General features: G+C 32.9%; 1 protein-coding gene and 1 long non-coding RNA gene across 4 annotated transcripts in view; one reads left to right on the top strand and one right to left on the bottom strand.

Moving 5' to 3' along the window:
• LOC126743814 (facilitated trehalose transporter Tret1) overlaps window positions 1-24249 on the top strand; it is a 118179-nt gene that overhangs the window by 67360 nt on the left and 26570 nt on the right. The gene's annotated exons all lie outside the window — the stretch shown is intronic.
• Window positions 15628-17304, bottom strand: LOC126743822 (uncharacterized). Its single transcript, XR_007663005.1, has 4 exons — window positions 16940-17304; window positions 16782-16883; window positions 16468-16720; window positions 15628-16035 (listed from the first exon to the last, which is right to left on the bottom strand). It is a non-coding gene; the product is annotated as an uncharacterized LOC126743822 (long non-coding RNA).

Raw genomic sequence — 24249 nt, 5'->3', positions numbered from 1 at the left:
AATTTACCAAATACTCCCCTGATTCTGAAGCCCCTGGTAAATATTTTTTTATTTAGTAGGTTCAAAAGAATAAACGTACTAAATAATTTACCTCCCAAAATTGGTTGCGGTAGCTAAAGTAGTTCCGGAGCTTTAAAAAAAAAACTAGTTTTTAAAGGTTATTTTAAAAGAGCTCTAGCTCCCTGAGGAAGCTTTCCCGGACCCATGTTTATATAAACTTTTGTTTTTCTTTTGACGTTTTCTATCTGCCCTAGAAGTTTGTAACATTATCAACGGAACACCCTGTATAATAACGATGACACAAACATTTTTCATGGGGTACCTATGCCAAGTTTGCTGATTCACCACCCACATTCTTTTAATGCCGAGGCTGCCTTAAAACTTGACTAGCAACAAAATTTCTGTGGTCAGCAGCATCCCTATTATCATTTATTAATCAGTAATATCTTAATTATCGTCATCTTGTCCGGCATCGTTGGGGGTAAAGGTAGTTATGTGTTTACTTCAGCTTCGGCAATTACATTTTTCCCATTAGAGATAAATTGTGTAGTACACAGCAGGCCACAATAAAGTGCACTATATTATCAATTTTGCTTAATTTAATATGGTACAGTTGTCGCCATTTTTGCTTCAGCAAGCCTAAACAATGCTCAATGACATATCGATTTGTTGATAGCTTTAAATTAATGTTTCTCTCTATGGCTGTAAAGTTTTCTCTATCTTTATACGGAGTTAAAAGATTTTTTAAACAGGAATAGCCACTGTCTCCCAGTAAACAAAAAACTTGACACCTCTTTACCAATTCCGCACATAGAGGAGAATTTTTAAAAACATCATCTATCATGAACAAAGCCAGGATATCCAACAAAAATATCCCTTATCAATAAATCATGATCACAAACCACTTGCATCTGAAAATAATTTTAAAAGGTTGAGTAAACAAAATAGTTGTTTAGGTCAAAAAATAGAATCTTCAGACTTAATATTCCAAAATTATATTAATCAAAAAATGCTAGAGGCTTAAGTGGTGCCATGACCAGCAAACGACAAAAAAATTTATGTTTGTTCATAGGCCGGTAGCTTGCCATTTCCACCAGATTGTGACTTTCTTCAAATCTATGGCCAATATCTTGAGCCACTTGTCTGCTAACTCGAAAATGCTCAACAAATTCCTGGTTATTGTACAGTGGTACAGTAACTTCGAGATAGCCTTCGTTTTTTGGTCTCCTGTAGCCTGGAACAGGATATCCACTAGCTCATCATCACTCGTGTTCTGTTAGTTAGTTTAATACTTTTATTATCTAGTTGGAATTTGGTTTTATTCATATGTTTAATTAGTATTATATTTAGTTATTAGACGTGGCAACGTTGGATCAGCTGTAAATGACGGGCAATGACAGAACCAACACGGCGGTGTCAACAGGCCTTGATTTCGCTCTTAAATAAATTATATAGTTTAAAAAGTATTCATATGTTTAATTAGTATTATATTTAGTTATTAGACGTGGCAACGTTGGATCAGCTGTAAATGACGGGCAATGACAGAACCAACACGGCGGTGTCAACAGGCCTTGATTTCGCTCTTAAATAAATTATATAGTTTAAAAAGTAAAAACGAGTTACAGTGACCAAAGTAGCTTTCATTTCAAGAACCCAATGATCAAACAACTCGATACAATAGAATTAAATCCATGATTTGAATCCGAACTTGAAGAATCTGATGACATTCTGGATTCTCTTAAAACCCGTAATAATAAAAATTAGATTATATTTATATACCCAATATATAATGTAAAATTACACAGAATTTTATTAAATTTTTTATATCTCTACCTTTAGATATTTAATAAATACAGTAGTAAATTAACTCTAAAACCAGCCCTAATACTTTGGAAGCAGCAAAAATCAGATATCAATTCTCCCACAATGAAACGTGATCAAACCACAAGATAAAACTCCAAATCCGATATACATTTCGGCTTATTGATTGTCTAAATAACAAACAAAAAAAAGAAAACATCGTATACAGATACCTTGCGCATGTCCCAAACCGAAATCCCTAGGAAATTCTACGGACTACTTTCAGTTGTTTGAAACCAATTTCCAAACTGAACTTTGTTGTTGCTAGAACAGCTGACAGGCAGTCAGAATCCCGGATTAGTTTTGCTAGAATGAGATGCGCAGAGATGCGCAGATTCCGGACCGTTTGTGTATTGGTCAAACTTCTGCTAGAACAAACCTAATATTTGTAATGTCAGACCCACTTGAAAGTTTTAACCAAAAACTAATTCATGTTTTTCAAGAAAATTTTTCTCTGAAAATGTAGAGGGAAAAAATGGGAAGCCATGGGTTACAAAGGGACTAACATATTCTTAGAAAGTTTTTTGTCCCACATTTTTATGACATATTTTAACACATATGAAATGATTTATCGCACAATAATTAAGTGCGCGAAACAAAATTTTTATAATAATAGAATTAATCAGGCAAAAATCAAGTCTAAAGAAATTTGGCACATAATTAATAATTTAAAGGCATGACTGTCAGTTCTAATAACCAGCATCAGATTGATGTTAACAGTTTTAATGACTTTTATTGCTCTATTGCTCAGAAGCTGACGTGCCACATGACATCTGGGTTGGATTCTATACAATACTTGAAAGATATTTTAGTGTCTGATTCCTTTAGTTTCCTTTAGATTCCATACTCATATTAATGAAATTAAAAACTTATTTAGACAAATTAAAAATACAAGCTCATCAGGAATTAACGAAGTTTCAGTAAAAATATTTAACAGGTTGCCAGATTGTGTGTTAAAGATCTTAGCTACCGCAATAAATATATCTTTTGATTCAGGCATTTTACCGGATAGCTTAAAGTCAGCTTTGGTAACACCTCTGTGTGAAGGTGGCAGTTTTGAAGATCCTTCTTATCTCCCTATATCCCTTCTTTCTACCTCATCAAAAATTATAGAAAAGATACTCAAATCTAGAATGATGACTTTTTTTCAAAAACATAAATGTTTAAATATTAACCAGTTTGGATTCCGTGACAAAAATACTTGTGATGCGGTATTTAATTTTCTTGAGAGACTGTATCTTGGTCTAAGTCGGGGAGAGGTGGCTGCTGCAGTGTTCTGTGATTTGTCCAAGGCGTTTGATTGTGTGGATCGAGGAATACTGCTGCAGAAACTTACTTGTTACGGTTTTTGAGGAGTTACTCTTAAGTGGCTATAGTTCTACTTAACTAATCGGAAACAATATGTAAAGTGTTTAAATAACCTATCGACAGAGCATAACATTGAGCATGAGCATGGGAGCATGACAAGGCTCGGTACTTAGCCCACTTCTGTTTCTTTTATATATAAACGACCTACATCAATTACTTTGTTTGCCGATGATACATTAATTATGTGGCTAGGATCTGATACTGACTCATTGAGGAATACTATTATCTGTGATATTAAACAATAGTGGAATGGTGCAATAGCAGCAGGTTGATTTTTAATGCTGGAAAAACTAATATTATAAACTTTAAGTATACTGTCACTGATATAGTTCTAGATAATGTCCCATTAAGTAGCAAAGAAACTTATAAGTTTTTGGGATTGGTGGGTGATGGTAGGTGAAAGTTTGATGACCATATACGGATCTTACGAAAAAAATTGGTATCATCATCATGTTTTGCGGTAAGGGTAGCAAAAATAAATTTGGAAAAATGTGTTTCAAGAGAAGTGCATTTTGCCTGAATGGAGTCCCACTTAAGATATGGAATACAATTTGAGGGTTTTGCATGTAGACATTTGATTAAGTCCGTTTTTGTTATTCAAAAACGGGCTTTGCGTTACTTGTGGGGTGGTACAGTTTTGTGTGGGGTGGGTCCTAGGGAGCACTGTAAGCCTCTGTTTATTCGCGAAGGAATATTAACTTTGACTTAACTTTTTATCTTAATGACTGCAAATATGGTTTACAAAAGGTACAAAGGATCACTAAATAGCAGAAAAATACCATTGATGGTAGCAAGATTCGAAAACAATAATTTGGGATTACCCATTCCAAAAACTTCCTTGATTAAAAGTTCAATCATGTATGAGGGAATAAAAATATTTAACGATCTGCCTCTGGAAATCTAAATTTAGATAGTGAGAGATTTTTAAAAAACAGGTCGAGAGAATATTGTTAAGCAAAGCCTTTTATTCTCTTGAGGAATTTTATCATGAAGCATTGTAAATTTCAAGTATTGTTTACCCTCTTGTAAACTTATAATTGTTGTTCTTGTTTGTTTGCACTTTGTTGTTATTTTAAAAATTTATTAGGCCCCAGACAGTTGTCAAAATTCCCCGATCTGAAGAAGTCAAACGTAATGGCAATGGCAACGTTTATATGTATAGGGTGGACAACTAAGACTGCGAGGTACTGCATCTCGGAACGTACTTATCGCAGAGGCTTGCGACAAAAAATATTATTACTAAAATGGCCAAGAGAAAAACCTGGAAAAAATGTTGAGTTTCTAAAATGACCATTAGAGGGCGTAATTGCAATCTTGAATCTAAAAAAGTAAACTGTTTGTGAATTTCGATATATTAACCTAACAAAAAAATACTTGATCTTTAAAGTAAAGGATAATCTGAAATCTTTTTGTTTGACAGTCTTAGCTCTATCTGAGCTATTCTTGGGCTTTAAGTGTCTTAGGGCCGGTATTATAGATATTTTTCAAAAGTTAACTTTAACTTTAACGACAAGTTACTCTTAGCAATAAAATGTCAGTTTTATAAACGCCCCTTTTCTTCTTCTTCGTCTTTGACGCGTTATTAGGGCGATGTGCTACTGTCAAAAGATGTTCAGTGTTCAGTGTTAGATTATATTCAAAGGTATTCACAGAATATACGTGACAAACCAAATTTTTCTTATAAAGTTAACTTATAACTTTAACTGATACCCCATCCACCCGATAAGGTTAACATCTACATTTTAAAGTTAACTGTGTCATGTGACGTTATTTAACAAGTTAACTTTAAGTTATTTGTCAAAATAGTGTTATAATACTGGCCCTTAGTAGTCGAAGTTTTGCTAGTTTCAAATTTCGCCGCCAGAGGGCTTTTTGAATATTCCGACAGAAATGGTAAATTTCCTTAAAAAAATTAAATGCATTGGTATGATTTTTTTCATGAAAAATAAGTAAATGATGCAGAAATAGGCCTTCGACAACCGCAAGTATTAGCAGGACATGAAAGGACGCCATGAAAAAAAAAAAGCCGACCCAGGTAGCACCGTGGGCAAAGCGTTCATGCAATCGTGTGGTCTTGGGTTCGAATCCCGGCATGGGCATGGTTGTTTGTGTTTGTCTTATAAAAGCAAGACATTGTGGTTCGGAACCCACGTTAAACTGTAGGTCCATAAACAACAATATTGGGCGGCCGTTGAAATACGACGCGAGTCCATTGTATTTGAGGAAGAAGAAGAAGACAACAAAAAAACAAATATTTAATCAAAACATAAATATACCTCAAATTGTCAATAGTTTCGCTTATTTTTGTAATAATGAGTTTTATGAACGATGACGCTGTGGATTTGCTTGCAGTTTATTTTGAATGTTTCCGAATGCCGCAGTAGTAAAAAGAGTTTACGCGGCTCAATATTCAAGTCAAGATTAGTGTCTAACTTACGAGCAAGTGGTAGTTTTAGTCCTACATTTCAACAACACCGAATTGGAATAACCCAACAAAATATTAACTACGTACTGGGGTACATTCAAGGAGATCCTCATGTTAGCACAAGAGCATTATCCCTTGAGTTTGGCATCCTGCAAACAACGGTTCAAAATATTTTGAAAGGCCATAGGTATGTTTAAATGACCGTCACAATATACTGACTTATTTTAATTTATCTAATATTTATTTTAATTTTTACTAGTAATTTAAATTAATTTTAGAATGTACCCATATCATGTCGTTTTGCATGAGGCCTTAAAAGAGGAAGACTTCGATCGGAGGTTAAACTATTGTCATTGGATGTTAGGCATAATTCGGGAAAATAGAGAATTTTTCTTCAAAATTCTTTGGACCGATGAAGCCACCTTTAATAGCTACGGTAGAGTGAATCTGCACAATATGCATTACTGGTCTGCACAAAATCTGCATTGGTTGCGTGAAGTTCAGCACCAAGGTCATTGGAGCTTAAATGTGTGGTGTGGTATACTGGGAAGCAGAATTATTGAACCATACTTTTTCGAACAATGCTTAAATGGCAACGTCTGTTTTTCAACTTTTTGACAAATGCCGTTGTTGCTGGAAGATGTGCCATTGGAATTGCGACATATTTTTGCAGTTAGATGGTTGCCCCACACATTTTGCGATTGTCTGGCGAGATCAGATTAATGCAGTTTTTTAGCAGCGGTGGATTGGAAGAGGAAGTCTCTTTCCATTTTTATTTATGGAGTCGAATAAAGGACATCGTGTTTCAGAGTCAACCTATGACCAGAGAAGATATGAAAAACCGGATTCGCAATGCAATTAGGAATATACCCAAAACCGAAATTAATCTGCAGTTCTTTCTACCAATAACTTTAAGAATGTATAGAGCATAATGATCAATATTTTGAACATCTACAGAGGCATTAAAAATCTCTTTCTTTTAGATCGGCCCTTTCTTTTTTTTTGTCCTTTTTTTTTTTAAAAGTAAAGGCGTATAAAGTTTTTTACGGAAACCTTTGAATACCCCCTTCCCCTCACTACTTTATTTTCAGAGATACAGCATAAACTGTCGAACAAATAAGTTTCAGATTGTTCTCTACTTTAAAGAGATTAGATAGATTAATTAGTTTCAAGATCGCAATTACGCCTCCTAGCGATCATTTTAGAAACTTAAAAATATTTTCCAGGTTTTTCTCTTGGCTGTTTTAGTAATATTTTTACCGCAAGCCTAGGGAACAGGGCTGCTATTTTTCAGTGAAAACTCGCTGTCGCTTACAATAAGATCTATTAGGCTACTTGTATGATTTGTATGATTAACGCGGATATCATTAATGTGCTGTGCCAAGTGAAAAGTATTTAAATTTTTTTCAAGCTTTGTTTGTGCTATAGACGTTTTCAGAAGGTCAACATTAAAATCAACAACAAATATAACATGATCATAAAACGGCACTGTTAACGACAATAATTCTTCAAAAGAGTCAAAAAAATTATGCATATTTGATGAAGAAGAGGTCAATATATTACTGTAAATAACATTTTTTTTTGTTTATCTTTTAAACAAAAAAATTCAAAGGAATCTGTAGTAAATTCGAAATTAACCACACGAAATTTAAGTTCTTTTCTAATGTAAATACCCAGTCCTCCCCCTCTGGTAATCCTATCTTTACGAACAAAACGATAACCAGCAATAATAAATGTAATGGTACATAAAAAGCATTTAGCCACTTTTCCGAAAGACCAATAATATTAAAATCAGTATATATATTACGGTAATTAACCAATTTACAAAATAAATATAGTATAAAATATTCAACAAAATAAGATTTTATATCGCAATAAAGCACTTGAAGCATTAGTACTATCATTAAATATCTAGCATAAATAACAGGTACAGTTTGACCATCGGATCTGTGTCTACGAAAAGAATGCGGGCGAAATTTTGAAGCGTTGTCACGTCTTATTGCAAAAATGAAATAGTATTGAATGAAAAGTAAATATAATGGTAAAATTAAGCTATTTAATCATAAAAAAGATAATAAATAATGTAATACAGTTTAAACCATATTTTTTAGTTCTATTTGCTAATGTTTTGCATATTATAAAATCCAATATTGACTAACATTTATCCGAAATTCCTAATAAAACTTACAAAGCCGGCAACGTCGTGCTTTCGCGGAAGCATCTCGCTGTTTGGGGACAGGTGATTGGTTGATGACATCGCGGCCATTAATTTATTATTTTTATGCAGCTCTCTGTCTTTCTCTATCTTATTGGATCGCATCCTACCAGGTTTTGTGTAATTCTCGGAATAATATCGATTTCTTGCGGATTCAGTGGCGGCGGCGTATGTTAATACTTTTGAGCTATTAAACTGTTTTTATTGCTGTATTTTTAGGTACCTACTTAATTTCTGACCTATGACTTTTGAGTAGTGTAGCATAGTTTAGTTTATTTGCTATTATTGTTGTTGCTGTTTTGTTGTTGTTTTGTGTTATTTGTTTCTTTGTTGTTAAAGTTCATAATTTTTAACAGTTTTTGTGTTATTTACGTTAAAATGAATAACTTTATTCATAGCCATGTAAGGGAAGTGATTGCGAATGTTTATAGGTAAGTAAAATGATATAATATATATCATTTTACTTATATAATAAGAGAATTATAAAGCCTAAGCACAGTTATGAAAAAAAAAACATTAAAATAAAATCATAATTTATGCGACACTAAATTTCAAAAATTATGTACCTAATGTTGTAATAAATAAAAATCATATTCAATGAAATAAAACCTAGCTCGATTGCTTTACAAACAAAAAAGATTTAAAGTTAATGTTGGTTATTTTGAATATAAAATGTCTATAAATATAAGTAATATGAATTGGAACGTTGACTAAAAAAAATCGAATATCAGGATTATATACTTCTTGTACAAATTCTTAGGGTTTGAAATGAAGAAGCTACTAATAACTTCGTTAATCTACCAGTAAAGCGCAAACTTGAAAGAGTATCTCAATATACTGGCGTAAGCATTTCAATCGTGAAAAAAATTCACAAAGAAGATGAAGAAAGAATGCGGACGGACCCCAACAAAATGCTTTCTAGTCCCGGCAAAAAAAGACCGCGAATGACGAAGGTGGAACAAGACGACAACTTTCATTTTCAAATAGTTAAACACCTAATAAATCGAATTTATATTAGGTATATATATATATAAATACCTAAGAGAAATAAAAAAACACTGAGCCGAAGGTCGCAATATTGCCTATTTAGATGAAACTTGGATAGACAATGACCTAACGTTTAAAAAATGCTGGCAGAGTGAGACTGTTACTGGAGTGGTTAGCAATATATCTTCAACAGGTACAAATTGATTATACTTATTTAAATAATAATTTAAATTATACATATTATGTAGTAAATTCAATGTTTAAACAGCATAATTGGGATTATCTGCCGTGCTCTTTCCCTCGCGATATCCAGGCATCGAGTACGGCATTCTTATTTTAAGTGAATAAACTAAGTAGGTGTATTACAAATTTTGTGTTTTCTTTACTTTACTTTTATCTCAAACTTCCCTAATCTTGTCTGTCATTTTTTTCTTACATATTGACAAATAAAATATTTTAGAAGACCTTAATTTCCAAATTAATATCTTACTTACAAATACCTATTTTAAAATTAAAACCAAACCATATTTTTTAATATTTAATACATTCAAATCTGTGTAATCGGTTTATAAAATTTCGCACGTCACTGGCCATTTCATGAATGAAATGAGGCGGGTCTAGTCTACAACCACGTTCCCCGCACCGATACCGCTTAGCTACAGATTGGTTGGGCAGACTTTAACATCAATAAAATAAAATAAAATATAAGGACAACAATGGTTTAAAACAGAGTAACTGTAATAGAAAAGAAGACACACTTTAAGCAAAATCAAGATATAAAATTATATTGCACTTAAGCAGATTTTAAAACTCGTTGAAGTGAACTCGGAGAACAATGAAACAAATCTATACTGACACTATTTGAGTTAATCATCATTCTACCTATTGCACAGTTTTCACCATACAGTGTACGATGTTGTTCAAGATAGAATAATCTAGTCTGTCTGAGCACTGTAGTAGGAGGAACATTTAAATTAAGCTGACACAACAACTCAGGAGACTGTATTACATTTTTAAGAATCTTGTATGTTGTGACAATATCGCAGTTTTTACGTCGAGTCTCCAACTTTTCAATGTTCAGCAATCTATACATTTCACTGTAATTAATATCAATACAAGGAATATTAAGCTTGTAAGCAATGTATCTTATGAATTTACGTTGAACTTTTCCTAGACACATTATATATTTAGCATCTGGTAAATTAAATATATTTTAATTTTTTAGCATTTAGGACCATTCTATTGTTCTTGCACCATAATTCAAATTTGTGAAGATCAGAACAAAGTTCATGATGTGCCAAGTTACTGTCTATAATAAAATTCTAAAAATCTTAACATCATCAGCAAAAAGAAACACATTACAATAATCAAAACAATGAACAACATCATTAATAAAAAGATTAAATAAAAAAGGGGCAAGATGGGCACCCTGAGGAACCCTAGAAGTCACTGGAAAAGGACTAGAAGAAAAGTTATTTATCTTTACAATCTGTGTTCTTCCAGACAGATATGACTTCAACCAGGCCAAAAGACAACCACCAATGCCATAGAGTGACAACTTTGCAACCAGGAGAGAATGATTAACCCTGCCAAAGGCCTTGGAAAAGTAAAAAGTATATATGGAATCAACCGACATATCGCTCTCCGACAAAGCTGTTTGGTAAAACAACAAATTAGTGGTAATGGACCTACCCCTGACAAACCCATGCTGCTTAGTTGAGATTATGTTTTTAAATTTCTCTGATAAAAAATCTGTGACATTCTTAGATATAGGAGTCAAATAATTTAACTTCCATGAAGTGGGTGTCTTGAAAGACAAATTATAAATCAGCCATAGTGGACGTGCCAAAGCAAAAGCACAGTATTTTATGAAGACAGCTGGAATACAGTCAGGCACAGGGCTCTTATTAACATTGACATTGGTTAACTTTTCAAAGACTTCAGATATTTGTACATGCATTTCATTAATATCAAAAGAACATGCAATATCAGGCTGCGTAAATTCCTGAACATCAAATTCATCAGGAGAGTAGACTGAAGAAAAATATTGTGCAAATAAAGATGCTATTTCATGGCCATTTTCACCCACTGCATCTAAATATTTCACAGTAGATGGAATACTGTTATTTTGTGTCTTATCTCTTATATATATCCAGAAATATTTAGGGTCACCGGAAATAGAAGATTGAGTTTGCTCAATATAGTTTGAGTAGCACTGATCGGCCTGATTTTTACAGATTGTTCTAAGATTACTGAACATTTCATAGTCTTCAACGGCCTTAGACTGTTTATACTTTGCATGTGCCAATCTTTTTTGCAAGACATTTGATTTCAATTCTGCGCTGAACCATATTGGAAACTTTGTTTTTCTCTTGAATTTATTGTTAATTTTTATGATAGGTACAAAATAAGTGAGAGCGTTTCCCAATGCATTATACAAACAGTCCACATTAGCGTTAACATCAGATGAGAATAAACTATCTCAATCCGCATCAAGAAGGTAGCTGATAAAAATCACCAATGCAGGATGATGTCGATCACATTTAACTAAAAGATCATTTGAGCATGATAGGGTATCATTACTATTGTTACTAAAAACTAGATCTAGATATACCCCATTTGCATTTTGAATGTTATTGATCTGATACATGTTAAGGTATGGCATTGTTTCTAGTAGAAAGAAGATTATGCAGGCCCCACAACACCACTACTAAACATTCCAAGAGAGTCATTACACCAAGTCAATTTTGGTAGATTAAAATCACCGACAATCAAAATTGAGCTGTCACCATAGTCTTCGGCCACCCTCTCGGTTGCCTCACAAAAACGTTGGTAGTCTTCGGGTTTAGAATTGGGAGGTGTGTAAAAGCAACAAAAAATTCGTCTCACTTTACTAAAAATAACGGAAACCCAGATGGCTTCATATTCTTCATGAGCCATAGGCAGCAATTCAGACTCTAGAGACGAGCGAACAGCAATAAGTACTCCACCATTCCTGGTTTTATCAGTCCGTTCAAGACATCTGTCCCGTCTATAAATAGTAAAGCTATGCAGACCCAGTTCACTGTCAAAGAAGTTGCTGTTCAGTGAAGTTTCACACAACATCATCACACCATATACTGAAGTTGAAGCATTTTTGCAACTTCAACCAACTTTGTTCTTAAGCCATTTACATTCTGATAATAAACTGTCACCTCATTAAGAGCTATCAATTGCCTTGTATGTGTACATTTGGTCTTTGAAAATTTACATTTGAATTTCTGGGTTTATATTCAAATGGAAATACAATTCCATCTGGCCAAAAAGATTGATCAGAAATTATGTCATAATATTTGCCACTTACACCAACTTTAAATGATTTTATGCCCTTACGAGAAGATAGCTGATATGCAACTACGTCTTTGTTGTCATCTATCTTCGCCTGATTTTTGACAAAGTCAATAATGGTACCCTCACAGACTTCTTGGAAGCCATCAGATGTGACAATTGTACCGGACACCCTTCCAACATATAACCATTTCTTATAAGTCACTGGTATACTCCAGATAAATGTAGGTTTTTCCCTGTGCCTCTTGAAACAGCTGGCTTGGAGGCAGTTTTATTGTTAGGCTCCAAAGATGATGTTCCAAAGCTAGATTGTGATAACTCAGGACTGATTTTAGAATACTCCGAACTGGTTAGAGAAGATCCCAAGTTGGTATGTGTAATGGCGAGGCTGACCGCTGTCTCCAAAGCCTTTTTTGACACTAATGGCTCTTTATCCTGAGTTCTAGAGTTATTATTATAGGGACCCTTTGGTTTATTGTTGTGAGCTGGGGCTGGTGATTTTAAACCATTTGGTTGGAATCTTGACACGTTGATGTTTGAGAACTTTGAGTTCAAATCACTGATGCTGGTTGAAGGAGTAGAGTTACCAAGCTTGATAGTATTGCTGTCAATTTTGTTCAACATAACATTGACTAACTCTTTGTTTGTATAATAAATATTTTTTGTAACTGATTCAAAATCGAAATTGCAAATATAATTAACAAAGTCATCAAAATCTGTGTTCATAGATCGGATGTGTAAATGTGTCACATGAAAATTTTTACCTCCAACATCACAATGGGAATCACGACGCCTGCCTACGCCATTTTCTTCCTCACCTCATCACCCATTGACGTAAAAAGCACCGATACACCCACCCAGAAAACCATTCCGACCCCGCCTACGCTCCACAAATACTAAAAAAAGTTTAAATAAAAAATAACTATACAAACTAAAAATAAAACCTACATAATAACCAAGCCATCTTGCTAAAAACATTTAAAACCCAATTACGATTACGCCAATCCTATGTGTTTGGTTTTTTATAATATGGTTTATCTACCGAAACATATTAAAAGTTTTACCTTATTTACATAATTTCAGCTTTGTTCATTTATAATATTATGATATATTAAAAAAACTACTCTATATACGACTGAGAAACATTACATCATGGTGTCATAACCATAATTAACAAATAAGAACTGATAATTTGTGTCATTTAAAAATAATTTCTTAATATTTAATATCTAAGGAGAATCACTTACGCTTATAGATGAGATATTTCTTGTTAAATCCTTTAAGATATTAGATGAGTTCACGAATATTTTTTCACCTTTAGATAGTCCCACAACTATACCTCGGTAGGTCCAACAAGAGTTTTTAAAAACTGCAAGGGCTTCTTTGTATAGTTTAATATTTTCACTGGCAAGTACCTCTGAAAGGGGCATACCGGTACCCTTTGGTGCTTTTTGTAGTAAAAAATTTGATCCCGTTGCTACCTGCGACAAAACGAGACTAATACTGGACGTGGCCGTTTAGCAATTTTGGCATGCCGACCGAGCCGATAATAAAAATTTATATCCGAAACTAGCACTTGCAGTCCGACTTTTGTTGTTAATAATTTTGCAATATTATCGCAAATATTTCGGGTTTCCGATTCATCGACTCCATGTACCAGGACTGTATTTTAGTTTAACGCTGGTGTTTCAGTCCTTTGAGATGAAATATAGAGAAGATATATACAATGTCACTCTGTCTAACTGCTGTATCCTTTTCAACATATTATATCTTTCGATATGACAAGCGTGGGAGAAATATGACCTAAATACAGCTTATGACGTAAAATACAGTTTATACAAAAAAGGCTTAATGTCTCATTCATTAGTATTAATGAAACAATTGTTTATTCAGTAAAGGTTAACAAAAATTAATTGTATTTAAGAGTGTTTAAACTCATCCAAAAACTAATCCTATAAGAAATAATACTCAATCTTAATATTAACTAACTAGTTTATTTATCAGCTATAAATTTTTACAAAGGAATCTTTAGATGGCTTAGCATAATATTTTCTTAACTAATGCTAATAGTTATTTAAATGAGAGGAGTCCTATCTTAATTACAAAAAAGCCAATTACATAAATTTGATTGATTATTCTGCCTTAATTGACATATTTTTCTGTATATGAGAATATTGATGGTACACCCGATTTCTTTTAATTTTGGTATGTATATGTTTGTTTCTACGAAAAATAGGTGAAATTAATATACTAACATGTTCCCTAACTGGAAATGTTTGTTTATTATTTGTGTGTGTATTATTAGTACTTTATCAAATCAAAGAATGCTCTCTACCTAACTTTAAATCTAAAAAGATGAGAGTATTACTATTAAAAGCTATATTCCATAAAACTAAGTATGCACAAAATTTCAGTAGAAAGACCCTTTTGTCGCTCTTAATTTTATTATATTTAATACTCTGGTTGGAAAATCAATCATAATGCATAGAGGAGAGATGCTTTAAGGCGAAATATGACAACACGCATACATGCATTTAGCACAGCATAAGTTAAAAGACGAGCCAATGAGAGCGTTCCGGCACTACAGAGGCGTGGCTTGCATACCGCCAAAATTCAAAATACCCATTTTTCAATACATGTAGTTGAACAGCGAGATTTGGAATCTCTGACCTATATATTTGCTAATATAGGACTTTATTTTGTTATGAATGTATATTTTAGTTAGAAAAAGAAATGCGATAATATGATATATAAGACGCTCAATAAAGAAATATTTGTAGCTGTTATATATTAGTAAATTAATGATTTTTTTATATATATTTACAGCGTGATCCAAGATTTTTAAGAATATGAAAATAGGTAATAGTTGCCAAATTTGATTTTTATAGTTATCTACGTAGTACCTTATTGAAGTAATTTTATTATGGTAGCGATACAGGTATGAAAGCAATATCATTTATTATTGTAGATAATTTTGGATGGGAGCAGAAATAAGAAAAAACAGAAACCAATCATCCTCAGGACACTAAGTCTAGGTTCTTTAGTTGTTTAAACGTGGGTAATAGGGAACCGAGTATGGTGGAGCTGCTGAGTTAATTAGTAAATAAGTACAAGTGCATGAGTGAGTACGGTATATATAAAACATATTAAACAATCCAAAAATGTTGGCATTATTATTAGGGATAACACTTTAAAGTTTGTATTTTTTGTTTGGTATTTTAGCTTGTTTTAATGGTATATTAAAATTTAGTGTGAAATTACCTCTTACATATCATACTCCTATGATAAGTACCTATAATTTATAATTTTCATAGTATAATAATTGTCAATGAACGTTTGAAGTTTATTTAAATAACTGTAACACATCTAAACTTATTTTTTATTTAAATAGTACATTTGTTTTACAATTTTTCCCTTCTTTTCAAAACTATAAGAGTGTTCTTGTTCCATTGCTTTATTTTTGAAATTGTTGAATTGAGTCATTAATGTGGCAAAAGCAATTTTATCTAAAGTTCTTCCATAGCTACACATTGCTTGCAATTCAATCTTAAAATAACCGTAAAGTATGTAATAAAGATGGAAATTATTTTTTACGCAAACTACTTCTCGCTTTTCTTCAAACTTCAATACTGAACTATTGACTTTCATTTTTGAACTTTCCTGAATAAAATGGCTGACATCATCCTGAAAATTTTTTTGGTTAATTGTAGGTTCATCAACAACACAACACATTATCCTCTTCCCCTTTAGCTGTGGAACCTAAAATTTAAATTCTTTTAATTTCTTCTCCATAATTCCATTCATGTAGCCCACAGCAAAATCGTTATCATTTAGTCCGGGTTAAGAATATCCCCTGAAAATTAAAGCTTAATGAACAAGAAGTTCGATCGAAGTTGGTACAGGCTGATTTATTTAAGTAGTTGCTATATATATTGCAAAAAATTCGCTTTAAAAACTGTCACATCAATTTGTAAATGGAAATTGTAAAGACAACATAAATGAACATAATTTTTTATGCAATTATTTTTATGTAGTAATTTTTAATTTCCGAAAAACCAAAATAAAATTATGAAATTGGTCAGAAAATCAGATATGTCTTTCATTGATGGATCACCCCTATATGCATGAGCACTTTCATTATGTAAATATATTTACATGGTTATTAAAAAACCCAAAACTCTCTAATTTGTTATAAGTATTAATTTTAATTCATACCAATTTTCTTGAAAAAAAAAACATAATGTTTCCCTTGGCTATTCCATTCATTAATTTTTAAAGTAGTTACCATATCATCACCATCTCTTTTCCTATCAACATTATATTTCCTTATCAAATATGCCAAGTCACGTCTTGTTAGCAAGTTTAGCCTTTCTATTGTGTCATTCTGAATTTTTCTAGCATTTTGAATTATTCGTTCATTTGTTACACCTGCAGTCAATTTCCCAACAATGATATTTTCTTCAGCCTGAGATAACCTTTTTGTTCTTAACTCGTCTACATGTCCTACATGTGTTCAAAAGATGTCACATCAATTGATCCTACAAAGGACTCTAATTATGAATTAGTGTAGGAATTAAAAAATTAATGCAATATTATTACCATTCTTTAAAACTTTAACTAAAATCCTTGAGGGGCAAGTTCCTTAAATGCGTATGCTTCCCCCAGATTTAACACTTCTCATTTTACATGAGCTATTGAATCCTAAAAGTAAACAAGAAAACATACAATTATGTCTGATAACTAAGAGTTTATACAACCTCTGATGTTGCTCCTGTTACAATTGTAAAATATATGTATGTATCTTTTCCATTCTTAAATTTATTTCGGGTCTGACAAGCATAATCGACTTCCCTATTACCTTGCGCCCTCCAAGACGTATATTCTCTTCAAAATTCCTAAAATTTAAAAATTATTGTTTAATCATTATATCGTAAATATCAAACAAATGTTTATTTAAACTATTAAAATAAGAAAATGTCTGGGTATCGTTGGTACACATTGGATATATAATGTGTTTCTTGTATTCCTAGCCAACAAATTCTGGGTGAAACTTCTTAAAGTGTCTGCTTCTCGTCGATGTGCTTGAAAATTCCTTCTCACAGACTTCGCAGATTGAATTTTGTTGACTGCAAAATACGTAATAATTCAGATTAGAACTAAAACAATTATATTTTATCTTAGTGTTGCTGGAAAGTTTACCAGAAATTGAAAGTCAAGTACTAAAATGTTTGTTTTTGAACTCAAAATTAGCGTAGAAGCGAATCTATATAGACAGTGGAGTCAACACTAAGGCTGTGAACACTCAAATAGTCGAAAAATCGATATAAATAATAATTATCGGTGATAATTAAATCATTGAGGAAGCGAAGCAAATAAAATCTGCAATCTAGGTTACGGAAAACAAAACAAAATTTATACGCCATTCTCGCGCGAAATTTTACGAACGTAAATGAAGGGATCAATCGGTTTTCGATCCCGTATTCAATTCTCATTGGCTGGGCATATTCATCTTTTAACGTATGCTATTTAGCTTTGCTACTCGCCTGCTACGTCGTTATTTTTTAGACTTTAGTGCGCATTAGTAAGCGTATGACTTTGATTGGCGTAACTGTATTACGTGCAATAAAATTTCGTAAAAGTTGAACAAATGAAAGTTTAATTATTCTGATGCAAGATTTACATACATCAGTGTACAACCCACATAGAATTGTAATATTAAAATCTTTATTATTCTTATAAAAAAATATAAACTCTTAAGAATAAACTTAACAAACATTTTATTATTCATATTCAAATTATTCTCATCAAATAACAATTTATTTATGATCAATAAAGACTCAAACGGACCTCCTTATTTGGCTAAGCAATTAGTTATCATAGCAATACCTATCAAAAAAGCCATATTCAAAAAATTACATTCTTCGCTACTGGTCTTCGGGAACTATCACATGAATTTTGGAATATATAACACATTTGTACCTATGTTTTTTCCAAATACTGGTAACAGTTTTATGACCCATACCCACTTTCTCCCTAATAATTCTACTTGATCGTGTTGACTCCACTTCTAGGGCTTTACAAATAATTTCTTCCAATTGCTTTTGCAACATTGAACATTGTACTGCCGAATTGCCCCCATAAAACCATTTAATAATTCTCTTTGGGAAGGAATGATTATAAATAGCCTTAAAAAGTTGAGAAGGAAATAATAGTGCTTTAAAATTCAACATTGCAGAGTGCAGTCACATAGAAAAATATCGATATTATTATTGTTATTCTATAAAAAATTAAAAGAACAAATACCTATCGGACGACTAGAAACGGACGCCTATCGACGAACAGAAGCGGTTTTACCATTAATTTGGACAATGCGTAATCTTTAATTCCCCAAACTGTATATGTAAAAACCGCTTGAAAATCTCTAATATTGCGTAATATTTATGTATAAATTTGTGGTAACGCATACGCACTTCGCGAATGCCAGGTCTGCAAAATAAAATTAAAGAACGAGACCAAGGAACAGCATCACAGTCTACTCGATATCCCCTGATTGCGTGATTGCCAAGCGTATTATGGGTTCGTTATAAGTAATTCGAAAAGCAACAATATGTATATTAAAGGTTATAATTTTTTTAAGTATGGACTTACTACTAATAAATGTGTATATTGTTAGGAGAAGAGTTACAAATTAAGTACATAGCCAGTAATTTTTTTTTAATTTTTAACTCTAGCAAAACTGCGGGGCAACGCTGCATCAATTATAAAACTTTTTAAATTGCAGGATTTTATCTGTAAAATTTTTGATTCAAAAAATGAAAAGACTGAAGCTATCGAGAAATATGGTGAATCTCGTGCATGTAGATATTTCAAAGGAATTCGATAGAGTATGAAAACCTCTTAAAAAAACTGTATTGTTATGGTTTGCCACCAACTCTTGTTGCTTGGTTTGGAAGTGTCCTTAAAAAAACGATCCGGATGGATCAAACAAAGATAACCTGGATAGGTTATCTTTGATGAACACACCTCACAAAGATTTTAAATTAACGCTGGTGTCTCTCAGGGATGCATCTTGTTCCTTATCCTCTTCCTATTATAACAAAGCTGTATATCAACTCTTTTCAATCAATCATTCTTGACAAAAATTCTAATCCAATTTACAGCTTTGGTGATAACACTACATTGGTGCCTTCCTTCAAGTCACCCAGCCAGATGACTTCAGCTAACACCCAGTATCATAGGCGTCGCCAGGTATTAAGTTGCCAGGTATTGCAGCTAAGACCCATGCTGCTGCATTTACAAAGAAAGTTGCTTCTGCCGCCCCAAGCTTTATTATGTCCGGGCTTACTTTGCCGCTTTCTTCGTCAGTTCGCTTGTGTAAAGTCTATAGATAATTATTCTTTTGGATTCCCCGAATATATTTATAATTTTAGACACTTCCTGAAAAACACATTTAGTTTTAGTGTTTTTAATGGCTTTTATAAAATAAAATTAGTGAACGCATCAACAATAACTATTACATTCTTTACTTTTACCAAACGGACCGAGGTTGTCAATATCGATTGTATTAAATGGGTGGGGAATTTTTGGTATGGGATGCAAATAACCAGATTTTTTACCTGAGGGAGTCTTATGTAACATACAATTTATACAAGAACTTACAAACTTATAAATAAATTTACGAATTTTTTTGGGAACCAAAAACAAGCGGATATTTGTTCAAATATTTTGTCGAATGCAAAGTGTCCTATATCGTCATGATTTAACTTTAAGATCTGCCACCTACAGGCTTTTGGAAGGACTATTCAACTTCTAGGATCTGTTTTTCTATATACAAAGCCCCTACATAATTCATATTCATTGAAAACTACCTTGTTTTCATGCCGTTCATCAGATCGCAAAATAGTTTTTTGCTATTCATATCATTATCACTTTCCTAACACGAAAGTAACAAATCGTTTTTCGTAATGACTACAGCATAAATACCCTTATTAGAATCAAGTACAGGATTTGTGCTTAACGCATCTACATGACCAATGCAAATACCAGGTTTATGCAAAATTTCTAAGTTATATTCTTGCAAGTCTAAGATGTAGCTACCAATACGACGATTAAGATCTTTCTTCTTAATAGCACTTCGAACAGCATTGCAGTCAGTATAAATCTTAAATTGAACTTCGATTAAATAATGCCTGAATCGCTTTACAAAACAAAGAATAGCTAGGGCTTCTAATTCGAAAGAATGGTATCGTTGCTCGTGGGTGAGGTCATCCTTCTGTAGTAGCCTATATAACTTTTTCAAATCCATCTTCTAGTGGCACAAGCATCTCGGCTAAATCAACTCGACTGGTATCAGTGTAAAGAATAATTGGTTTGGAGCTATTAAACAAAGTTGATATAGGGGTAGAAATCATGTGAACTAAATACTCAAAGGAGATTTGCTGCTCTTCTGACCATGTCCATAATTGTCCCTTTCTTCACAAAATGGTAAGAGGCTTAAATTTTTGTGCAAAATAAAGTACAAGCTTTCAAAAATGTCCAACGAGACCTAAAAATTGTCGAATTTTGTAAATATTGTTTGGGGAAGGAAAGTTATTAATCGCTGCTAATTTTGTAGGGCTAGGTTTCACTTGTCCATTTTCCACTGCATATATCCTAGATATTTTATTTCTGTAGAAAGACATTTACACTTGTCTAGGTTCAGACTGACTTCATGATCTTGTAACTCTTATAAACGAGTCAGCACAAGCTGAAACTTTTGGAATCCCTCTATAGTCAAGAAGGGGATCAGAATATCATCCATATATAGATGGATTTTATTAAACCTGAGGCCGCCTAATATTTGATCCATGGCTTTCTGATAAACATACGGTGCGTTAGTCAAACCAAACGGTAGTTTCAGATACTTAAATTTCCCTTACGGAGTTATAAAGGTGGTTATAGTAATCGAATCTTCAGAAAGACAAATCCGATGGTACCCTGAACGGCAGTCTAAGCCAGAGAAATATTTCTGACCAGATAAGGTATTGATTAGATCTTTACTGATAGGTAAAAGATAATGTATTTTGATAGTGTGTTTGTGGACGAGCCTGTAATCGATGCACAACCTATAGTCCCTGTCTTCTTCTTTACCATAATAACAGGACTGGCGTAAGGTGACTGATGCAGAAGAACTTCAAAAGGGTCTTTGAACTATGAATATATTACCTTTTAACTTAATTACCACCTCTATTCTGAATTTAGGGTTATTACTATCAATCCTTACAGTACTATATTCTTGAAACTGTTGTATAACATTAATAGATAGACGAAGCACATGCGATAACATCAATAAAGATGCAAATAGTAATTGCAGATCTATCCGTGAATATTTAATTTTATAATACTCTGTGAAATATTGACCAATAATAATATCTACACTCGGAATGCACGAACTTTTTAGTCATGAGCAACTTAATCGATACGGTAGGAGAGTCAATGGAAGCTTTACATAAAATTTGATTTGATTTGATTGATCATTTTGACTCAATTTCAATGTCTGAGCCTCCTAATACTGTTAATACTACTATGTATATATATTGTATATACATTGTATGTATATATATATGTATTTTTTGTCAATGTCAAAAAACAAAAAATAAATAAAAAATCAAATAACTCTACAGATAACAAGACACCTACAAACAAATCACACCTAAACAAGCGTAGTAAAGAAAATAAAAATGCGAAATAAGATTTTAAATATGGGTAAAAGTAATAACTTAATATTCGAGAACCATATTCACTGGGAGCTTTCAAACGATATATCGGATAATCGCCGGGACGCCATTTTGAACTTTTGCAAAATGAGGTAGGAACCAAAAAGTAGTATTCAGGTTGCTAATGAAGTGTGCCAAACTTCAAATTTTTATATAACCGCATTCAAAAGATAAGAGGGAGAGGGGGATAATTAAGAGCCGCACTGTATAATATAAATATTGATAAATAGCTGCGACGCGACGTCGACAATATCCCTTTAGATTCCTCTCTCGAGCGAATAACTGCAATGGGTAGATTTGTACCGTTAAGCTTTATGTAACAAGAGGCTCGTATCTTGTTACATGCGCAGGTTGAAAGCAATATGACTTGGCATGATCATGTAGCGGGGGTAACTAGAGCGCCTTCTCAAGAACTTGAAGCTCTTACTTTAAAACTTTGCAAGGCTCAGATTTGTTCACCACATATGGAGCTCTGCACCTAAACTTTGAAGCTGCTTGATTCTATCCAGAAGAGAATCTTAAGCTCTCTAAAGCTAATTAGAAGCTTGGATAGTTTGGCTCATAGAAGGAGGATAAGAAACCTGAGTGCGTTTTATCATTCCACCTAGAGCTATTTGTGCAAGTTCTACTCGACAGGCAAACGCGATTTATAAATATCGAGTGCATCTGCACACTCCTAAGACGTCGCTATATCGTGACTCCTTTTAAAGGAGGAATGCAAGTCTGTGGAATCAACTCCCAAAGCACGTCTATCCCGAACATTGCAACTGGCAAAACCTTAAGAAAAATATCCACAGACTCCTTCGTAGCCACTAGCTCTATTCGTGATATTCGAGTACCACAGGGTGTGTTCTTTTGTGCTAGTATTATCGATAAAAAAAAGTTGAATTGCCTCCATAATACCATTTAATAATTTGAACTCTTTCGGAAGGAGTATAAACAGCTATAATAACTTGAGGTAAAAATAATATGCCTCATTTTGCGTCACACAGAAAATTAAGGCATGGCGATATTATTATTCGGATCGGTATATAATAAAATGCTCACTCATCCACTGGCAAAAATGAAAATTAATTTGTTTTTATAAAAAGATATGCACCTTCCTTAAATAGTTTAATTTCTTCAAGGCGCATTTGGTAAACTAAAAAATATTTTGAGAACATTTTTTCCTGCCAGAAAATGAATACATGAAAACATTCTTTATGCCAGACAACCTGTTATTGATCCAGTACTATAACGTGAAAATCGCGCAAGGAGATGGTATGAAGAATATCATAATTGGTAAGACGTGAATGCATCCATTCTTGCTGTGGTATATGGCGCCAGCTGTGGGTATGGCGAACACCTAGCAACGCATCTCAGTTTGGGCTGGAATTTCGATAGGTTTTCGGACTAATCTAGTTCTCATTGAAGGATTTTAACAAACCAATATCGGTATCAAACTATGGAACTCATTGTTCATCTACGCGCTACAGAATTTGACGAAAATTTTGTATCTATGCACCACAATGCACATCCACAGGCGCATGTTGCAAGAACCTGTTGATGAACTGTATGGAAGAGCAACGGTTACAAATTGTTCAAAACAACATTGACAATTAGCATGCCAAACAGATGTTAAGCTATTTTTATCAACAAGGGTGGTCATAAATTTTAGTACGACGGACTTTTTCTTTTCATAACTAACGTTTTGAATAAAAGTTAATAAAATTTTCTTCAAATTGGTATTTTGAGTTTACACTTGATAACGGTTGGAAATACTTTACCATTGTTTACCACTTTCAAAAGAAGATTCGATATTTTAATTCATCTTAAATATCATACTTTGGTATGCCCCCGGTTTACTACGATGGTTTTTGACTTTTTGATAGATTAATGTTCAGCAGTGTTTTCAAAATGAATTTAGATGTATATATTTTGCCTAAAGATTGGTTAAATATTTTCAAAAGATAAAATGAGCAGTTCTTTCGATTTGCAAAAAGAATTTGTTAGGATTGTAACAGCCTCTGCTGAAATAAAAGCAGAAGAAAAGAAAGGTAAAAATGTTTTGGGTGCACGACTTTATCTTTTTTTTTTAAGTTTGATCAAATTCAGGATTTGCTAGAAGACAAAGTACTAATTTTCAAATAACAAATTCAGACTTTTCGAAAATGGCAAAACTTGAAAAACGGGATAACATGAACATTTAAAAATTTTATTGTATTTAAAATCTAATTTTCTATCAAATTATATAAAAATATACCAAGTATCGCGTTTTAAATTGGAGAATTCAAGTCATGTCTCGTTAAACGAAAAATGATTGAAAATATTTC

The sequence above is a fragment of the Anthonomus grandis genome, chromosome 13 (genome assembly GCF_022605725.1).
Source record: "Anthonomus grandis grandis chromosome 13, icAntGran1.3, whole genome shotgun sequence".
In the NCBI taxonomy this organism is placed as follows: Eukaryota; Metazoa; Arthropoda; class Insecta; order Coleoptera; family Curculionidae; genus Anthonomus; species Anthonomus grandis.
This window is presented reverse-complemented; position numbering and strand designations above follow the sequence as displayed.